This window comes from Drosophila subpulchrella, unplaced genomic scaffold (genome assembly GCF_014743375.2).
Source record: "Drosophila subpulchrella strain 33 F10 #4 breed RU33 unplaced genomic scaffold, RU_Dsub_v1.1 Primary Assembly Seq78, whole genome shotgun sequence".
Taxonomy (NCBI): Eukaryota; Metazoa; Arthropoda; class Insecta; order Diptera; family Drosophilidae; genus Drosophila; species Drosophila subpulchrella.
The window spans coordinates 199,968-212,505 of NW_023665713.1; positions in this window are offsets into that span (position 1 = coordinate 199,968).

Consider the following 12,538-nt stretch of genomic DNA (forward strand, 5'->3'; position numbering starts at 1 on the left):
CTATAAAGAGTATACTTAATTACCCCCATCGCCCCCACATCCCCATGTGACAATATTGATCATGTATCCTTCTCCTCATTATGTGCAATTAATAGTCAGGTGAGAAAGGTGCACGTGAGAAAGGTCGCACAACCATAGTATCCAAAGGTTGTTATCTTACAGGAACATATCCGATCATGTTGGGGAAAGGTGTTATCACGTACCCTTTTGCCTCATTATCACAGGTGTTGCTGTGCACGTGTGAAAGATCGCACACCCAAAGTATTCAAAGATGGTTATCTTAGAGGAACATGTCCGATCATGTTGGGGAATAATGTTTTCTATGATTGTAAAACTAATTTAGAAATCAAAAGAACCTCAATAAAATAAATCTCACAAGTTAATGATTCTCAGATGTGTAATATTTTCAAACACATATTTTTGTTTCCGCCCCAGAACGTTTAACTGGTAAATTCTCTAAGATTCTCTCCTTTCCACAAATGGGTCATAAACATGTCATAAAAGGGATTCAAGCAAGAGCTACCCGAACATGCGCACCTGTCCATTACCTGACCGCAATAAAAGGGACACATGCACAAGCCTGAAGGCGCACGCTCATTGACAAGCGCAATAAAAGGGACACATGCACAAGCCTTAAGGCGCACGCTCATTGACAAGATCATGGGTCTCACGCCAACGACCTCACGGCTGACTGCTAGCTCTAATACGTTCCCATAATAGGGGTTGAAATCACGACCGCGCAACAACTCGCAAGTAGCCGACATATCTCAGTCAAGGAAATATTTTCCATTCTCCATACCTGTAAATTTAACTCGAAATAAAAAGTCAGAAGTGTATTTTGTAGCATAATAATACATTTATTCATTTATTTTGGTATTGCGAACGTTTTTACGTTATTTAATCTTTTTCATTCTTTTTTCAATATTATAGTATATATTCATAATGTTGAGTGCTTCCTTTTTGTAATCCGAAATTCGAGGGCATACACAAGTATCAACTCCCTCGGTGGCTGCATCATTGCTCCACACGCAGGTGTTCATATGATTTCCATGAATAGATATTTTCATATTACCTCCATCACATTCAAAGAGTTTTGATTGTATGAACTGGAGCCGTACATAGTGTGCATTGAACAGAATTCCGTCAAATGCGTTCAGAAAATTATTTATTTTAACTGAATGCATGTTGTCTATCTAAGTCAACAATCTCGTCTTACACTTTTAAATATGGTTACACAACTTATAAGGAAATTTTATATAGGTTTTCGTCTTCGTCTCGAAATTCAACATATGAAAATCTTTGATTTTTCCCAAACTCGAAATGATTTTTACCAAACTGTCCCCTATTGGCTACCTGAGTATGATTGTGTGTATAAATTGACAAGATCTTTCCTTTCCCACCTGCAGCAAAGTATGTGCGACCTCTTTTAACCAACACTCTCCTTTATTCTATGATTTTGTGTCTCCTTTATCGATTTGATGGTGTCCTATTGGTTACACTTGTATCAAATATTTTTAAAAAACAATACTTCTCATCTCTTCTAACCAATGAATAGTCGATGTAATCTACTAGAATTACCTAAGTTTTTGAATTTAAAAAAATCTTAAGTATGCTCCTCTCATCTTCAATATTATCGTTCACGCCCACTTCAAACACTATAAATGATCGAGGACAATAGTTAGTCTTCCAAAAATAGTCTTGAAGTGGGATACTCTGCTACGTCAAACGCAACTTAAGTAAAAGTGAAAAGTGATCGTGAAAAAAGAGTTTAAACTAAAAGAATAAAATAAAATGAATAACCAAAATCAGTATTGTCAGTCCTGCAAGTGTTTCTTGCAAAAGAATAAGTGGGCAAACCATGTCCGTTCGGAGGTGCATAAGCGAAATGCAATTCAACCCCTTGACGGAAGAGTCAAAAAAATTTCTGAGGGATTCAAGGGAAGAATACTGCATTACATGTATGTAAACGATGGATCGGACTTGATCTTACCTGAGAGTTTCTTGAATGAAGCTGGATTGTCACTGCTACCTCATCTCAGCATTCTATTAGAAAGTTATACTTCAGCAAAAGTCAACTTTGAATTGTTTGCAGAGTATATACTTTTAAAAGATGACTCTGAGGAAATTGAAATGAAAAGCTTTCAAAGTAAAATGACGATCATGAATAAAGATTCTGATTTAGAATGCATCTTTCATGAACATACCATGGAAATAATTTCTAAAACTCAAGAATTTCAAGAGAGAGACAGCGGATGGTCTCTTATAAAATTGATTCGCTTGGAAATGAATGTGAACCACTATACACCGATGGCTGGTTCGTCCTTTATACCACTACCTCGTTTCCTTTTGACAAAAAAAGCAATAGTCAATGTTTGTAATGAAAATGATCAATATTGTTTTAAATGGGCGTTGATTTCTGCCTTAAAAATTGTTAACAGGCCGCAAAGATGTTCGGCATATAATATTGACATATCGCTGGAGATAATTTATATGTGATGAAATAAAATTAGATTTCACAGGGTTGACTTTCCCCCTTGAAATAAAATGTATTAAGCATTTTTTAAAAAAGAATACTCATATGAGTTTGAACGTATTCGGATACAATGAAGAGACGAGGGAAATAATTGGACCACTTTATCAATCGGAAGTGGAAAAACCTCTTCATATCAATATGATGTTTTTGGAAGACGGAGGGAATGGACATTACATGTACATTAAAAATATTTCAAGGTAAATTCTTTTATTCATTTTATCTCTTTTAAGCAATTAAATAATGTGTATATAATTCTCTTTCAAAGACTAATGACTGCGCAAAGAGGAAATCAGAGGAGGGCGCAATTTTTCTGCAATGTGTGCTTGAATTTTTCCGGAACCCAGGAAGCTGCATTGAAACACAAGACGCTCAGCAGTAGGAAGGTTTCAAAGATGCCGCACCCCCAAAATAATACACTGAAATTTACCCAAACTCAACATCAGCTTCAAGTTCCATTTGTTGTCTACGCGGATTTTGAATGCATTCTGGAACCAAAAAATCTTGAAGTGAGCCCCAAATTATTTAATATTAATGAACATATTCCAATATCATATGCGTATTATATAAAGTGTGCTTTTGATTCTAAACTAGATAAATTTGTTTTAGAAACAGGAAAAAATTCAGGAATAAGTTTTGTAAATTCATTGATAAAAGATTTAACTAAATTGAGTAATGACTACTTACATAAAATAGTTCCTATGAAAATGACTTTGAATGACCAGCAAAAATTTGATAATTCATTGAATTGTTCTATTTGTCAGACAGTTTTAGGGACTGATAGGGTTAGAGATCATTGTCATTTCACAGGTCGCTTTAGAGGTGCAGCCCACTCTAAATGTAACTTGGATTATAAAGTTAACAAATTCATACCAGTATTTTTTCATAATTTTTCGAAATACGACTGTCATTTATTTATACAAGAGTTGGGAAAGATTCCCGGTGAAATTTCCGTAATTCCAATAAATAAGGAAAACTATATTTCTGTTTCTAAAATAATTAAATGCTTTAGTGGAAATAGTTTTGAAATTTGTTTTCTGGATACGTATAGATTTATGCCATCAAGTTTAGATACGCTAGCTTCTAATTTAGTTGATGATCAAATGAATACTGTAAAGTCATTTTTTAGTAATGATATTGAATTTCAACTAATGCGTAAGAAGGGTATATTTCCCTATGAATATTTAGATTCCGCTAGTAGACTCGAGGAAACTTCCCTCCCACCAAGGGAAGCATTCTATAGTAATTTAACGGAAAGGGAATGCTCTCAGGAAGATTATGATCACGCTCTTAAAGTTTGGTCCCATTTCTCATGTTCAACTCTTAAAGATTATTTAGAACTATATTTGAAAACTGATGTATTCCATTTAACTGACATTTTTGAAAACTTCCGAAAAATTTGTATGCAAATTTATTCACTTGACCCAGCTCAGTATTTTACGACCCCAGGTCTATCTTGGGAAGCAATGTTGAAAACTACAAATATTCAACTTGAATTGCTGACAGATATAGATATGTATAGATTTATTCAAAGTAGCATTCGAGGTGGTTTAGTTCAATGTTGTCATAGATATACAAAAGCAAATAATAAGTATTATATACAGACATAGACAATTTTAATATTCATAATATTCCATTTGATAGCAACTACGGTTATTTTTTGGAAGTGGACTTAATATATCCATACCGTTTACATGATCTTCATAATGATCTTCCATTTTGTCCGTCAAATTGTCTGGCCTCAAAAGAGGATAAGGTAAAAAAATTAATTGCTGACCTGGGAAATAAGAAAAATTATGTAATACATTATAGGAATTTGCAACAATGTATACAGAATGGGTTAGTACTGAAAAAGATTCATAGAGGAGTTCAATTCTTACAAAAACCTTGGTTAAAGAATTACATTGATCTAAATACTTTACATAGGCAAAATGCAAAAAATAAATTTGAAAAAGATTTTTTTAAATTAATGAATAATTCTGTATACGGAAAAACAATGGAAGATCCCGAGCGCAGGGTTGATATTAAGCTTATTGGCACATGGGAAGCTCCGGATAGCTCGAAGACTGGACGAAAAGCACATTGTGCCAAAACTTTAATTTCAAAATCCAATTTTCATAGTGGAACTAAAATTAATGATAATTTCTATGCAATTCAAATGAAAAGATTGTCCGTTCTACATATTTAATAAGCCAATGTATTTAGGATATGCAGTATTAGACTTATCGAAATGGAAAATGTATGATTTTCACTATTAATATATGAAGCCAAAATTTCAGGAAAAGTTACTCTTAAATTATATGGATACTGATTCATTTATCTATACAATAAAAACTGAAGATTTTTATAAAGATATTCGTAATGATCTTGAAGCAAAATTTGATACATCGGACTATTCAGATGAAAGAATTAATCTATATAACTTCAAAAGAGTTAACAAAAAAAGTTTAGGATTTTTTAAAGATGAACTTAACGGTAAACTCATGACAGAATTTGTAGGTCTGTGCTCAAAGGTTTATTGTTATAGAATAGATCAAGTTGAATCTTCACATAATAAAGCAAAGGGAGTGAGTTCACGAAATCTTACAATTGAACACTATAAAAATGTTTTATTATCTGGGGCCTCACTATATGGTAATAGAACAATGTTTAGATCAAAAGCACACAAAATAACTACAGTTAAAGTAAATAAAAAAATTCTTTGTGGCAAAGATAATAAAAGAAAACTTAATGTTAATGAAACACAATTTTTAGAGTTAAGTAACGAAGACCATGGTACGACATCAATAAAACATCAGAGATTAATTGAAAAAGATATTTTAGAAAATGTTGAATGGTTAGAATCAAATTCACTTTGCTTGGGTGAGATGATACAAAATAATTATGTGAACGATGGAGAATCATTAGATAGTCTTAAATTTCAAAAGAAACATATTGAAAAAGAACTATTTTATAAATCAGTTGAATTGGAGATGTTTTATTATGATCGAGACTTTGGAAAATATAAATGAAAATGAATTTGAGTTTGTAAAAAGTATTTTTATTATATTTAATTTTAGTTTAAGACATTGTACAAAAATATTAATATTAAACTTAATATAAGATAAGATAAATATATAAATAAAATTAATTAAATAAATCATTTATTATACTACAAAATGTCTTTTTTATTTATCCAGCTGGTCTTTGAAAACCCGAGCCACTTAACCAAAACTTTATTTCCTTTTCGCCTTACAACTTTTTCAACTAGGTATGTATGGGGAAATCGTGTTTTTTCAGTTCTTCTTTATAGAATCCGCCCTGAATCGGGCTACCTTCTAAATCTTCAAGTAAGTATGTTTTAGGGTATGTATTCTTCACCTTTCTAATTTTAAAGATTGCAGTTGTATAGTTTGGTGTATACCCTTTCTTAAAGACATGTTTATATTTACTGATACGAACGTGGTTCCCCTTACGGAATTTACTTGCAACAAATATTTTCAGGTGATTATACGAAGTTTGTAATATTTGTTTTTCATTGGAGGAATTGACTTTACTTGGACTCATTTTTATTGTTCTTTGCACTCTATTATTGTATTTATTAATTAATTGTTTATACATATCTATCCACTTATATTTTCCATTGAAACTAAACTCACGCCACATTAATTCTTTAAGAGTTCTGTTGAAACGTTCAACTATAGATGATTTTAGAGTCCTGAAGGTTGACCAATGATTTGATCTATAACCTTTCATTAATACCTTATTTTTCGAGCTCAAGAATTCAGTGCCATCCTCAGTTTGCAGGTTTTTTGGTGTTCCATGCCCCGATTTAAATATTCTCTCCATGGCTTGGGAAACATCATTTGCATTTTTTGATTTTAATGCCTCACCCCAAGCATATTTCGAAAATGTGTCTATAACAGTCAACAAGTATCGGTACCCATCATTAGATTTTGAAAAGGCTCCCATTTCAACCAAATCTGCTTGCCACAGATCGTTTATACCCCTTGTAATGACTCGTCTTCGTTGAAAGTTTTTTCGAGATGGTCCGTGCAACTCATTTACGATTCCTCGCTTAATCATATTCTTCTAATAGGCTGAAAAGCGACACCTTCTAACTCAATTGGGGTTTTTTTCGGTAATTATACCGGTTTTGTTACATATTTAAATATATAGTCCTCAATGGTTTTAATCTTTTCCAGAATTTGGGCAAAAATTTGGTCAGCGCTGTCTGCCCTCTTATTATTCAATTCAATTTTATTTTCTAAGCTTGAAATTTTTGTGAGTCGACGATTAACATTTTGAGTTATAATTTTCCTTAAATCTTCTCCCAACTTTCCGAGAATCTCATCAGTATATTGTTTCGTTGTTGTCTAAAGTCTTAGATCCGTTTTTGATACGTTTATTTTGAGCATTTAGATTACCGTCCTCATCGATGAATAACCCCTCAGTAGAATTAACACGTCTTTTCAAATTTTCTGATCGTTCCTTATCAACAGAAAAATGTCCAAACTTGTCGACAGACATGATGTTTATAAATGTAAAACATATTTGTCCTTCTTATTTATACCCATTAAAATATAATCCTTTCTTCACGCAATTCCTCTAATATTGAAAAAATTTCGTTATTGTGGCTGGTGTTACCCGCTCCTTTTGATGCTACTAAAATTTCCAACCGTTCGACTAACTCATTTACATCATTCCAATATACATAGTTTGGATTTGATTTCTGAAGAGTCATTTAACCAAAACCTGTTTTTGAGCGAAGTGGAGTAGATGTTGTAGGACTGAAATCTTTGTCTATCAACTTCTTAATAATATGGTTATATTTGTATGCTCGTGTACCCTTGATTCTGTTATTAGGTTTAAAGCCTACTCTATGTATATTCGTTTCTAAAATAATTTTTTTATACATTTTCAAGTCTTGATCATCAAAGTTTTCAGGTTTACTAAGAAAAATTAGAGAGTACAGACGAGGAGTCAGATCACAACTCATTCCACTAGAAAATGTTATTTTATTATTTTTAATTTTTATTTCTTTATCTCCCAGTGTTAATGAATTGTTTGCAGTTTTTTAGGTCCATAACCTTTATCCAACACATTTCCTCTGATATTACTGAGGATATTAAAATCATAATTATAACTAGTGTTATTATCTTCTAGCTCTGCATCCACACCCATATCGGCCTCTTCTGTATACATTGGTAAAGGTGTTGTGGCTTCTTCTTCTTCACTTTTTTCCGTCTCCTTTTTCTCTTCTTCTATATCTTCCTCTATATTCGTCTGTGAAAAGAATTGATTATAGGAATCACTATCATCGAAAGACCTTGGTGGAGTTATGTTTCGATTAGACTGCAGATCTTTCTCATTAGTTGTAAAGTATAAATCGTCAAGCTCTCTCATCACCATCGTATGTTTTAATTTGCATCATTTCACGCTTTACTTTTATACTATCTTTTACATTAGAAACCTTTTGTTTTTTATTTTCCTTAACAAGTTCATGTAAGGGTTCAGTAATAGGTTTAAAAGTCTCCTCCAATTGTAAATTAGTATGATTTTTGACTTGTTTGAGATCATCGAATTTTCGCTTCAAAGCAAATCTAGCTTTGGTTAACTGTGACAAAATATTCATTGTAGTATATTTTACAAACTTTATAGGTAAATGATTTTAAGTTTCCGAAATTTATGTAGTCACTCCTCAGTTACTAAACAATTACTGTTTAGGGAACGCCATAATCTGTAATATTTATACACCATTTCCGAATAAAAAAAAATTCGATACATTTTCTTCATTATATTTAAAAAAGTGTATTTATTGTTATATTCTTAAAATCTCAATCTTTTTAATCATTACTGACTTATTTCTAAATACAAATGGTCATTACTTTTATAAATATTAAATTTTCCATCAACCATTTCATTGATGATATCATCTTGAAGAGAGGTGTACCTTTCCGGCATGTACAGGATGTGCTCCTCCAACTCGAGAGCAATAGATTCTCCAACCTTTGTTGTTTTGCGCTCCGCCTTGAGGATCGGGAATCTTACATTTTCAGGCATCCTTGTCTTCGATAGCAGTGTCTTTTTATTAAATTTATTGAACTCTTTAATTACAATATTCATCTGGTTTTCCTGATTCATGATGGTTGTTGAGGTTTTTGGACTTGGTACAGTTGTTCCACGTTGTATTTAGCTGTATTTTGATGTTTACTACCTGTAAAGCAGTTGTTCAGTACTTGTTTCGTACTTGCTTACTACTTGTTTTAGCTGGTTAATAGCTGTTATTAGATGGTTATTATCTGTTTAGTAGCTGTTAACTGGTTGTTAACTAGTTGTTATAAGCTGGTCACCAGCTGTTTTGAGCTGTCATGAGCTGTTATAGTTTTTTGTTAAGAATGATCAAAAATTCTTGTCCTCTAGATGACGTTCGATGTGAAGTAAAATCTAAGACTGTGAATTTGAATGCGTGCAGGTCCACTTTTTATACTATACAGAGTTCACACATACACGTACCCATACATTGATTTTCAACCCCCCAAATGTAAGTTAACCATTTAAATATACCGGTTTTGACTCCACATCTTCTACGAAAGAAAGTAGAAAAGCGAGGCACAGGTGTCCACAGTTGTATGTATCAAAGTCTTGAACTCTATCGTAATTGTATTGTATTCTATGACCCAAGTATTTCACAACTTCTCTAGGTGGCTGAAGATTTCCAAAACTATCGAAATAATGTATATTATTTTTATTTTTATTATATGCAACCCAATGTGTACCACTTGATCGTGAATTATCTAGGTTTACTATACCACACTCCCGACTTTTTGGTGCTTCTGGAAGTAGATCTCTCATAAACACTCCTCTAAAATGTGGGATATTTCTTAGCAAAATGTATTATGTCTATATGATAGTGGTCTATTGGGTAGCAGAGAAATTAGTTTTTTCGCTTCTTAATTCCTTTCCCCTTACTGTAGGGCTTAAGAAAGAAACCATAACCCTTTCTATAGGGCTTGAGATATAATCCTTCTCCTACAGCAACACTTTCAATTTTCCTGTTGTGACGTTTTTTCTCCTCCATATCTTCTTTAGCCATTCTCGCATTGTTAATTGTTTTTGGAATTGCTGCACCACCACTTGCTAAACTACCAAGAGCGCTGAGGGCAGTCAAGACCGGCACGATTGGTAGAAAACCTCCAATTTTGGGTACATTAATAACACGAGGTACTTTAACATTTTTCTTAGAACCGATTGATTGATGAATTGATTTACGTGCAACTTTAATTGCACTCATAATGTCTTATGGTTTTTGTTTTTTTAATGTCTTAGTAGCAACATTAATAACAGTCGAAAGGTTTGTCTTCTTCATTTTATTCTTCAATATCTTTCTCTTTCCTTTCTTTTCCGTTTTATTCAATCCCATACCAAATTTTTTCTTGGCTTTTATTATATTTGTAACAAAATATGCTGCTGCTTTTTCACCAAGACTGCTATCTGGTGCCTTGACACGCGACCAGGCTTTGTCAATTAATATGGAGTCTGCCCTATGTCGTTCACTCAATGCCTTGTTTTGAGAATATGCAATATCGTGCTCTTTGCAAGCTTCATCCAATGGGTTTATTCCTTGATCACCACATTCCAACCGTTTCTGTAACTTTGTACCCGGTCCACAAAAATTATATCCCGGAATATGGGCTTCAAACGGTAATGTATTGACTAGCTTATCGACAAGACCACCACCGTGTTTACAATTAAAAATACTACTGATGCGATTATAAAAACGTTTCCCCATTTTATTGATGTTTAATCATCAAAGATTTCTCATTGAATGAGGTACATTAGATTAAGAGATGCGTTTAATAGGTCAAAAACAAAAAATTTTAGTTGGAAATATTAACGATGAAAACGAGAAAAATCAACCGCCACGACATAGTGCTCTCTTAACGAACACAATAAGGGCTCTAACTGTTGGGCCTTCGAATTGTGGTAAAACTAATATTATGTTAAGTCTAATAGAGAGTCCTAATGGATTAAAATTCGAAAATGTTTATATATTTTCAAAAAGTTTATATCAACCTAAATATGAGTACTTGGAGAAATTAATCAAACCGATTAAAGGAATGGGATATCATACATTCTCCCATAATGAGGGTGTACTAGACCCCAGTGAAGCTAAAAATAATTCCATTATGATATTCGATGACGTAGCTTGTGAAAAACAAGATAACATAAGATCTTATTTTTGTATGGGTCGACATAAAAATATCGACTCTTTTTATTTATGTCAAACGTATAGTCATATACCTAAACATCTGATTCGTGACAATGCCAACTTTATTATAATGTTTAAACAAGATGATTTAAATATGCGGCATATATATCGGGACCATATTAACACTGATATGAATTATGAAACATTTGTGAAAATTTGTCAAGAATGTTGGAAGGACAAGCACGGATTCCTATTAATTAGCAAGGATAACGAAATGGATAACGGAAGATACAGAAAAGGATTTGATCAATTTATTATGATTTAAGGAGTAATTTCAATATAAAGCTTGGTTCGATACTTACAATGCCACAGTTTATCAAGAGATTTCAATATGTCTAGATCACTTGCATTATCCTTGAATGGAAATAGTTCCATTATAAATACAAACTTTTTTCCACCTATCGAATTGAATGGTCGATATGAGTGTGCTCTTATCGATTTTAATATGTATAGTTCGATTCCAAATATTGATGAAAAAAATAACCTCTTCCACATCGGTGACAATTACAATTCCAACTGGATCATATGAACTGAATGATATCACCGATTTCATTTACAATAAACTAAAAGACTATAACCTTGAAAATACATTTAAAATTCAAAGTAATAATAATACACTTCAAGTTGAAATAACTACCATGCGAGAGTCAGTTTACTTTAATAAGGAAAGATCGGTTGGACAACTGTTTGGTTTCCATCAAAAAGTACTAGAACCACATCCTACAAAAACCTATCGATCAGATCAGACCGTGAACATATTAAAAATTAATACAATTCGTTTGGAATGTAATATAATCAGCGGTTCATATGTAGATAATACACCGAATCATACATTACATGAGTTTGGCATTAAGGTTCCGCCTGGGTATAAAATGACAGTGACACCACATAACCTAATTTATTTACCAATCAACTGTGACGAAATAAGCACACTATCTATACGCATAGTTGATCAAAACGGTGATTTGGTGAATTTACGTGGTGAAAACGTTTCGATTCGCATGCACATTCGGTTAATAGAATGATTATTTATAATAAAAGACGTAGCTTAAGTCCTCAGCCAAGCATTACTAATTGTAAAGCTATAGAAAGAGGATCAACAGTAAAAAGAAGCTCACTTACTTTGAAAAATAAAATATTTTTAAAGTCGTTAGGCTTGAAGCTTCGAGTATAATATAAAAGGTGGAAAGGAAAACAATGAACGAAATTTTAAATGTTCGAGAAAAGGTTTACTCAGATGAGAGTATTTCGAAGAAAGAGTTTCATACTTATTCATCGTATAATCAAACATTTAAACCAAACGATGAAATTCGAATTACTATTCAAAATCAAGACTTGTACGTGCTTCCTCACGAAAGTTACCTTAATTTTCAAGGAATTATTAGAAAAGATTCACCGAATGGACCTACAACTGATAATGTTACCACTTTTTTTAAAAATAATTGTATGGCTTACTTTTTGGATGAAATTAAGTACGAAATAAATGGATGTGAGATTGATAAAACACGATTTGTCGGTATGACTACAACCCTAAAAAATTATATATCTCTGGATAATCTTCAAAGTCAAAATCTATTAAATTCCGGATGGAGCAGTGGAGACGAAATTTCTACGGGACCCCACTTTAACACTTCTGTACCATTAAAAAATTTGTTGGGATTTGCTGAGGATTATACAAAAGTTTTGTTAAATTGTAAACACGAACTAGTGTTGATGCTAACTAAGAATCTTGGTGATGTGTTTGAACAAACCAGAAA